The sequence below is a fragment of the Portunus trituberculatus genome, unplaced genomic scaffold, assembly GCF_017591435.1.
Source record: "Portunus trituberculatus isolate SZX2019 unplaced genomic scaffold, ASM1759143v1 PGA_scaffold_73__4_contigs__length_49553, whole genome shotgun sequence".
In the NCBI taxonomy this organism is placed as follows: domain Eukaryota; kingdom Metazoa; phylum Arthropoda; class Malacostraca; order Decapoda; family Portunidae; genus Portunus; species Portunus trituberculatus.
The window spans coordinates 38879-45396 of NW_025541714.1; the positions used below are offsets into that span (position 1 = coordinate 38879).

Sequence of the window (6518 nt, forward strand, 5' to 3'; positions counted from 1 at the left end):
GACCTTGTTGTCCCGGTGTGTGGTGTGTGCCTGGTCTCAGGCCTATCCGAAGATCGGAAATAATGAGCTCTGAGCTCGTTCCGTAGGGTAACGTCTGGCTGTCTCGTCAGAGACTGCAGCAGCAGATCAAACAGATAGATATATTTACAGACCACAAAAATATAGAATATTACACTATAATTTTGAACAATTGGGTTATGATCCATATTAAAAACTAAAGAAAATGTGACCATGATAGTAATTAACTCAAACTACACACACACACACACACACACACACACACACACACACACACACACACACACACACACACACACACACACACACACACACACACACACACACACACACACACACACCTATCACTGGAAAATCGAACCAATAACAGGTGAACAATAAAGAACAGTGGCGAGCCAGTGAGCCAATGAGAAAAGGACACATACACACATACATACATAAAAAATAACATAAACAAAGGAATTATGACTTATGGTAAGAAAGAGTAACAAGAGAAGTAAAACTCTGAATAAGAAAGTAAAAGTGAAAATAGCATAGAGGAATTATGTCTAAGGGTAAGAAAAACAAAATGAAAATAACGTAAACAAAGGAATTATAGCTAAAGGTGAGAAAAAAGACAACGAAAGTAAAAATATGAATAAAAAAAGTGAAAATGAAAATAGCATAGAAGAATTATGACTAAGGGTAAGAAAAAGAACAATAAAGATAGAAACATTATTAACTCCTTTAGTACTGGGACGCATTTTTATTTTGAGTTTTGGGTGTGATTAGACGATTTTATTGACATTAGGAAAGATTTATGGAGCTCACAACATTAATGGCCAGAGTCTTCACTATTTTAATCCCCACGGAAGTTCCTGAAGCTGTATAAAATCACCAAATAGTAAGCAGAATGAATATGGAAACATGTCCTGTACTGAAGTGTAAAAAAAAAAAAAAAAAAAAGAATTTTGATTAGGGCAACAAAACTGAAAACAAAGTAGATGCCTGAAAAAATAATAGGTAGCAAAATGAATGAATAACAAATAAGAAGGAAGAGAAGACGCCAATAACGAAAGAGAATATCCGTAAGTACGAGAAGAAGAAGTAAGAGGAAACAAAAAGACAAAGACAAAGAAGTGGGCATGTCAAGTGAAAATAACATAAATAATAGTAACAATAGATAAATAGCAAGTGAGAACTAACACAAGATTCTAAAACAGTAAAAGAGAAGACGCATAATAAAAAAGAGACCAAAAGGTAGAGAAGAAGAAAAGAAAGCCTCAAAATAATGTAAATAATAGAAGAAAATAAGTAGATAGCAAATAAGACTCAAGGAGGATATTTTAACGAGTACTGTAGGAGAGAGAGAGAGAGAGAGAGAGAGAGAGAGAGAGAGAGAGAGAGAGAGAGAGAGAGAGAGAGAGAGAGAGAGAGAGAGAGAATAATTACAGTAAAAATGACACATAACTATATAAGCAATAGGAATGAGATTAACAAAGAGAACATCCAATCCAAATTTGGAGAAGAGGTAAGAACTAACAACAAGAGTAATAGACATAAAAAAAAGTAAAAATATAAATAAGTAAGAGAAAAAAGTAAATAAATAGCAAATAATACTGACATCTCTCTCTCTCTCTCTCTCTCTGGTTCATTTTTCCTCACCGCTAACCTTGTCACGAATACTCTGCGTGACGTCACCCTTGATGTCCCCGCCCACCCACACCCCGCCTCCACACACCCCTGTCCTCTCGTACCCCCCTCCTCCCGCCCCTCGCTCACCGCCCCCGTGTGCCCGTGATTAGTCTGCGCCCGGGGAGCGAAATTTTTTTTTCCCAAACGATTTGGAGTGTGGGGGCGGGGCTTAAGTGATGCGTGTGTAGAGAAAACGAATTTTATGGTTAACTTAATGATAATATTTTATTAACAATCACTCTCTCTCTCTCTCTCTCTCTCTCTCTCTCTCTCTCTCTCTCTCTCTCTCTCTCTCTCTCTCTCTCTCTCTCTCTCTCTTGATTATGGAATGTATATCTATAACTAAATGAAGGGTTCTCAACTTTGGGGTAGACGTATCTCCTGTGGTAGACTACTGGAGAGGAATTCTGTGGATACGTGACAGGTAATACAATAGTCACTCTTGCTAGTTTTCTATAGATCGCGTCGTTTCTCACGCGTACGAAACAGGTACCGTCATCACAAGCACGACTGTTAACACGCAGATATCAAAAGATTTCCTTCTCTCGTGTGTCATACTTTGAAGGTATGTTTCAAACACTCTTACTTTATATCTTATATGTAGCCCACTCATTATGTTCATAGTCACAGTATTAAGAGTTCCACTCCACAAGAAGTCTCAATGCAATAGGGTTTTGTGTGGGTTTGGTGGTCATGAATGACACTTAACAACATTACGTGAGCATATCAGCATCACCTCAGTCATTTAGTTTGAATTTTTGTGCACAATAATACCTACTTCAGCACCCGAGCTGTAGCAAACCAATCTGCATTCTTTCTGCCTATGTAATACGTATATGTAGCTATACTTTCACGTGTAATTTTATTTATCACATTTGTAAGTATGGTAGACTAAAATGCCTGAAACCAATTTTAGGTTTCGAGCATGGAGAATTGTTAAATCAAGAGCAGGTACCGTCATCACAAATAAGACATCAGAAAATTTCCTTCTCTCGTGTGCCATGCCTTGAAAGGTACGTTTCAAACAATTTTACCTTATATCTCAAATGTACTCATTAAGTTTATTAGTCATAGTATAAGAGTTCCACTCCAAGTGGTTGTTTTCTTATGTATATATATATATATATATATATATATATATATATATATATATATATATATATATATATATATATATATATATATATATATATATATGTCACATCGTATGTATTTATAATATACCCAACCAAAACTTATTATCCAAATCATGTAAATCAGACTGATTAAAACAACTTTTGAAGTGATAGCAGGGGTGAATCTAGGGGTGGGGTTCAATCCCTCTCAGCAATTCCTTTGATGGAACATTGGGGTAAAATACCACATGATTTTTGGCAAGGGAAATTTCAGAGAGTTAGAGAGAGAGAGAGAGAGAGAGAGAGAGAGAGAGAGAGAGAGAGAGAGAGAGAGAATAACATGGTATGCTTGTAGGTGGTGAAGTAGAAGTGGCTGGACACTGGAGTATGGAAGAATCATCTAAAATTTTTAAGTCTCCTCTCAGGAAATCAGTCGGTCGGGAAAAGCTTCTCTCAGGAATCCCATTGAAATGCGTGCAATGTGGGCTGTGGCCCCATCTTGCTGGAACCACACGTTTCCATTATCCAGGTCCATATTAATGAGAGCAGGCATAGAAAAACTCCTGAGCATTGTCACATAGCGTTCTGAAGTCACTGTTACGGCACCACCGTTTTCTTGGAAAAAGTAAGGGCCAATGATCCCTACTCTTGACACTTAAACTGGCCTGCGCGCTCACCTGATTTAGCCCCCTGTGATTATTTCCTGTGGGGATATCTCAAATCCCTGGTGTATAACGACCGTCCACAGACCCTGGAAGACCTACAGAACGCCATCCGAACTGAAATAGCCAATATACCGCTCAACATGCTGGAGAGAGTAGACCAAAGCTTCCGAAATCGTCTGAATCAGTGTATTGACAATGGAGGTGGACATTTAAAAGATATTGTCTTTAAAACAGTGTAAAAGTAAATCTCCCATGTTGTGTGAAAGGCATAAAAGAAGAATAAAGAATTGTGAAGTGTGAACAGGTTTTTATTTCATTCTCAAATCGGGAAGTATCCGCGCCCACCCTGTGTATATATATATATATATATATATATATATATATATATATATATATATATATATATATATATATATATATATATATATATATATATATATATATATATATATATATATATATATATATATATATATATATATATATATATATATATATATATATATATATATATATATATATATATATATATATATATATATATATAGATATATAGAGATATATAGAGAGAGAGAGAGAGAGAGAGAGAGAGAGAGAGAGAGAGAGAGAGAGAGAGAGAGAGAGAGAGTCTTTGTGTACGTGCGAGTAATGTGAGTCTGTCGTAGTTACTCTTCCTATCCACCCGTTTTCTTTTCTGGTAAACATCCTATCCACCCCTTCCTTTCCTGTTCCCCTATCCAACCAACATCCCAGCCACCACCCACCAGCATCCCCGTGACGTCACTGGGGCGCAGAACTCGGAAAGCAGGATAACCCTGTATTCTCTTAACACTGGGATAGTCTTTTTTCCCCTTCGTCTCATATTGTTTGTACTGGACTCTCATATCAGTGGCACACAGAACACAAAGCTGAACTCACACCCTCGTTGTTGCTGTTGTTTTTTGTGTACATACAAACGAAGAATATCTTACGGTGGTGAGAATGAGTCAAAAGTCAGACACTTGGACGGTCAGTGGGAAGATGAGAGAGAGTATTGAGGCAGCAGAGATGTGGTTTACCAGGAGGCGAGGTTAACTACTGAGAGAGCAATGGAGAGGCCTGGCACTGGTGATCACGGTAAGGACTAGACAGTGACGATGTGAGGCACCAGAACTAAGAAGAGGTTAACTACTGAGAGAGCAAGTGGACTGGTGATCACGGTAAGGACAGAAGACGATGCTAAGAATGGCTTGGGTGGTTAAATAATGCGAGAGCAGTGGATAGGTCTGGCATTGGAAGGGAACCAGTGAGTTCTAGAGGCAGAGTGACAAGATTTCTACATGATTAACTCGAGAATCACTCTTGAAGACCTGTAGGTTTTCAAGACTGGAGGTGAACTGATATTGGTCACCGAGGAGGAAGGGAGAACCAGGATTCATTATTATCTGTTATTCATTTCTTGTTTCATCATCTTGTTTACACACACATTTTCAATTAATCTTGCTCTCATTTCATTTTCGGGAATGTAAAGGAAAACCACTACCACCACCGCCACCGCTGTCAACACAACACAACACAACACAACAACAACAATATCAACATCAACAACATCTATAACGAGAACAACATCAACAACGGTAACTGTAAAGATGATGAAAATATTACTAGTAGTAATAATGATAATGATAATAACAAAAACAACAATGGCAATAATAATAATAATAATAATAATAATAATAATAATAATAATAATAATAATAATAATAATAATAATAATAATAATAATAATAATAATAATAATAATAATAATAATAATAATAATAATAATAATAATAATAATAATAATAATAATAATAATAATAATAATAATAATAATAATAATAATAATAATAATAATAATAATAATAATAATAATATAATAATAATAATAATAATAATAATAATAATAATAATAATAATAATAATAATAATAATAATAATAATAATAATAATAATAATAATAATAATAATAATAATAATAATAATAATAATAATAATAATAATAATAATAATAATAATAATAATAATAATAATAATAATAATAATAATAATAATAATAATAATAATAATAATAATAATAATAATAATAATAATAATAATAATAATAATAATAATAATAATAATAATAGTAATAATAGCAATGATAATAAGAATGCTAGTAATGAATTGAGTAGTTCTCTTAGCAGGTCAGTTTCACCTTAAACTTTGGATAGTTTCACAATCATTGGTCTTTTTCCTTGTGAAGCGACAGACCCTATTCTGTGAGCTGTGTTTACGTCACTGTCTTGAAGGTTTATTTTCAGTTGTTCTTTTGTCACGTTGAGGATGACAGTTTTGGAGTTTTCTTGGTTTGATTGGTCCGGTAGAGCGGGGCCACTGATGATTACCGTATCTCGTCGCTCATACTGGTCCACTACATCGATGTTGTATTCCAGAGTTTTCACTTTCATTTTCAGCTCATTCACTTCCTTACTTAGGTCTGATATTAGTGAGTCTTTTTGAAAGTTCGTTTTTCAGCATATCGGTTTCTGCTTTGAACTGCTTAGTCAGTAACACTAATTATTTCAACAAGCGACTTGGATTCTTGGGAGAGCGAGTCTAACAAGCTGTTTAATTCCTCCTCGCTTGTTTCGATGTCGAGAGCAGCACCGGCTACAGGGAAGGTGCTTGTTGGGGCTGGCGTGGCTGGTCAGAGGAGCACCTTCTAGCCTTGCTTGAAGTCACCGTGTTACGTCGCGCGGAGGCCATTGCAGAGTCCGTTTGTAGAGGCAGAGTAGTCACACAAAAGTTGTCCGAACTCGCTCGGCGCAGCCAGACAGCTCTTTTAATAGTAGTAGTGGAAAGGAAAGGTCAAGGAGACGTCTGCACTCCAGGAAAGCTCGAGTGAGGATATGGTTACATATGTTCACCAAAGACTAATACCTGGGAACAGAAGAACATAAAGATGCAAAGAGAGGTGATAAAGTGCCTAGATAACATGATAAGAAGACATAGAAGAATTTAACTCTAAGAAAGTAAACTGAGAGAG

General features: G+C 35.7%; 1 long non-coding RNA gene across 2 annotated transcripts; it reads left to right on the forward strand.

Annotated features, from left to right (window-relative positions):
- The first annotated feature begins 2040 nt into the window (after nucleotides 1-2040).
- Nucleotides 2041-3612, forward strand: LOC123501013. Of its 2 annotated transcripts, none has more exons than XR_006673530.1 (3): nucleotides 2041-2257; nucleotides 2609-2705; nucleotides 3556-3612. It is a non-coding gene; the product is annotated as an uncharacterized LOC123501013 (long non-coding RNA). The 2 variants fall into 2 exon arrangements; XR_006673531.1 differs by lacking the exon at nucleotides 3556-3612 and adding an exon at nucleotides 3163-3202.
- Nucleotides 3613-6518: the final 2906 nt, after the last annotated feature.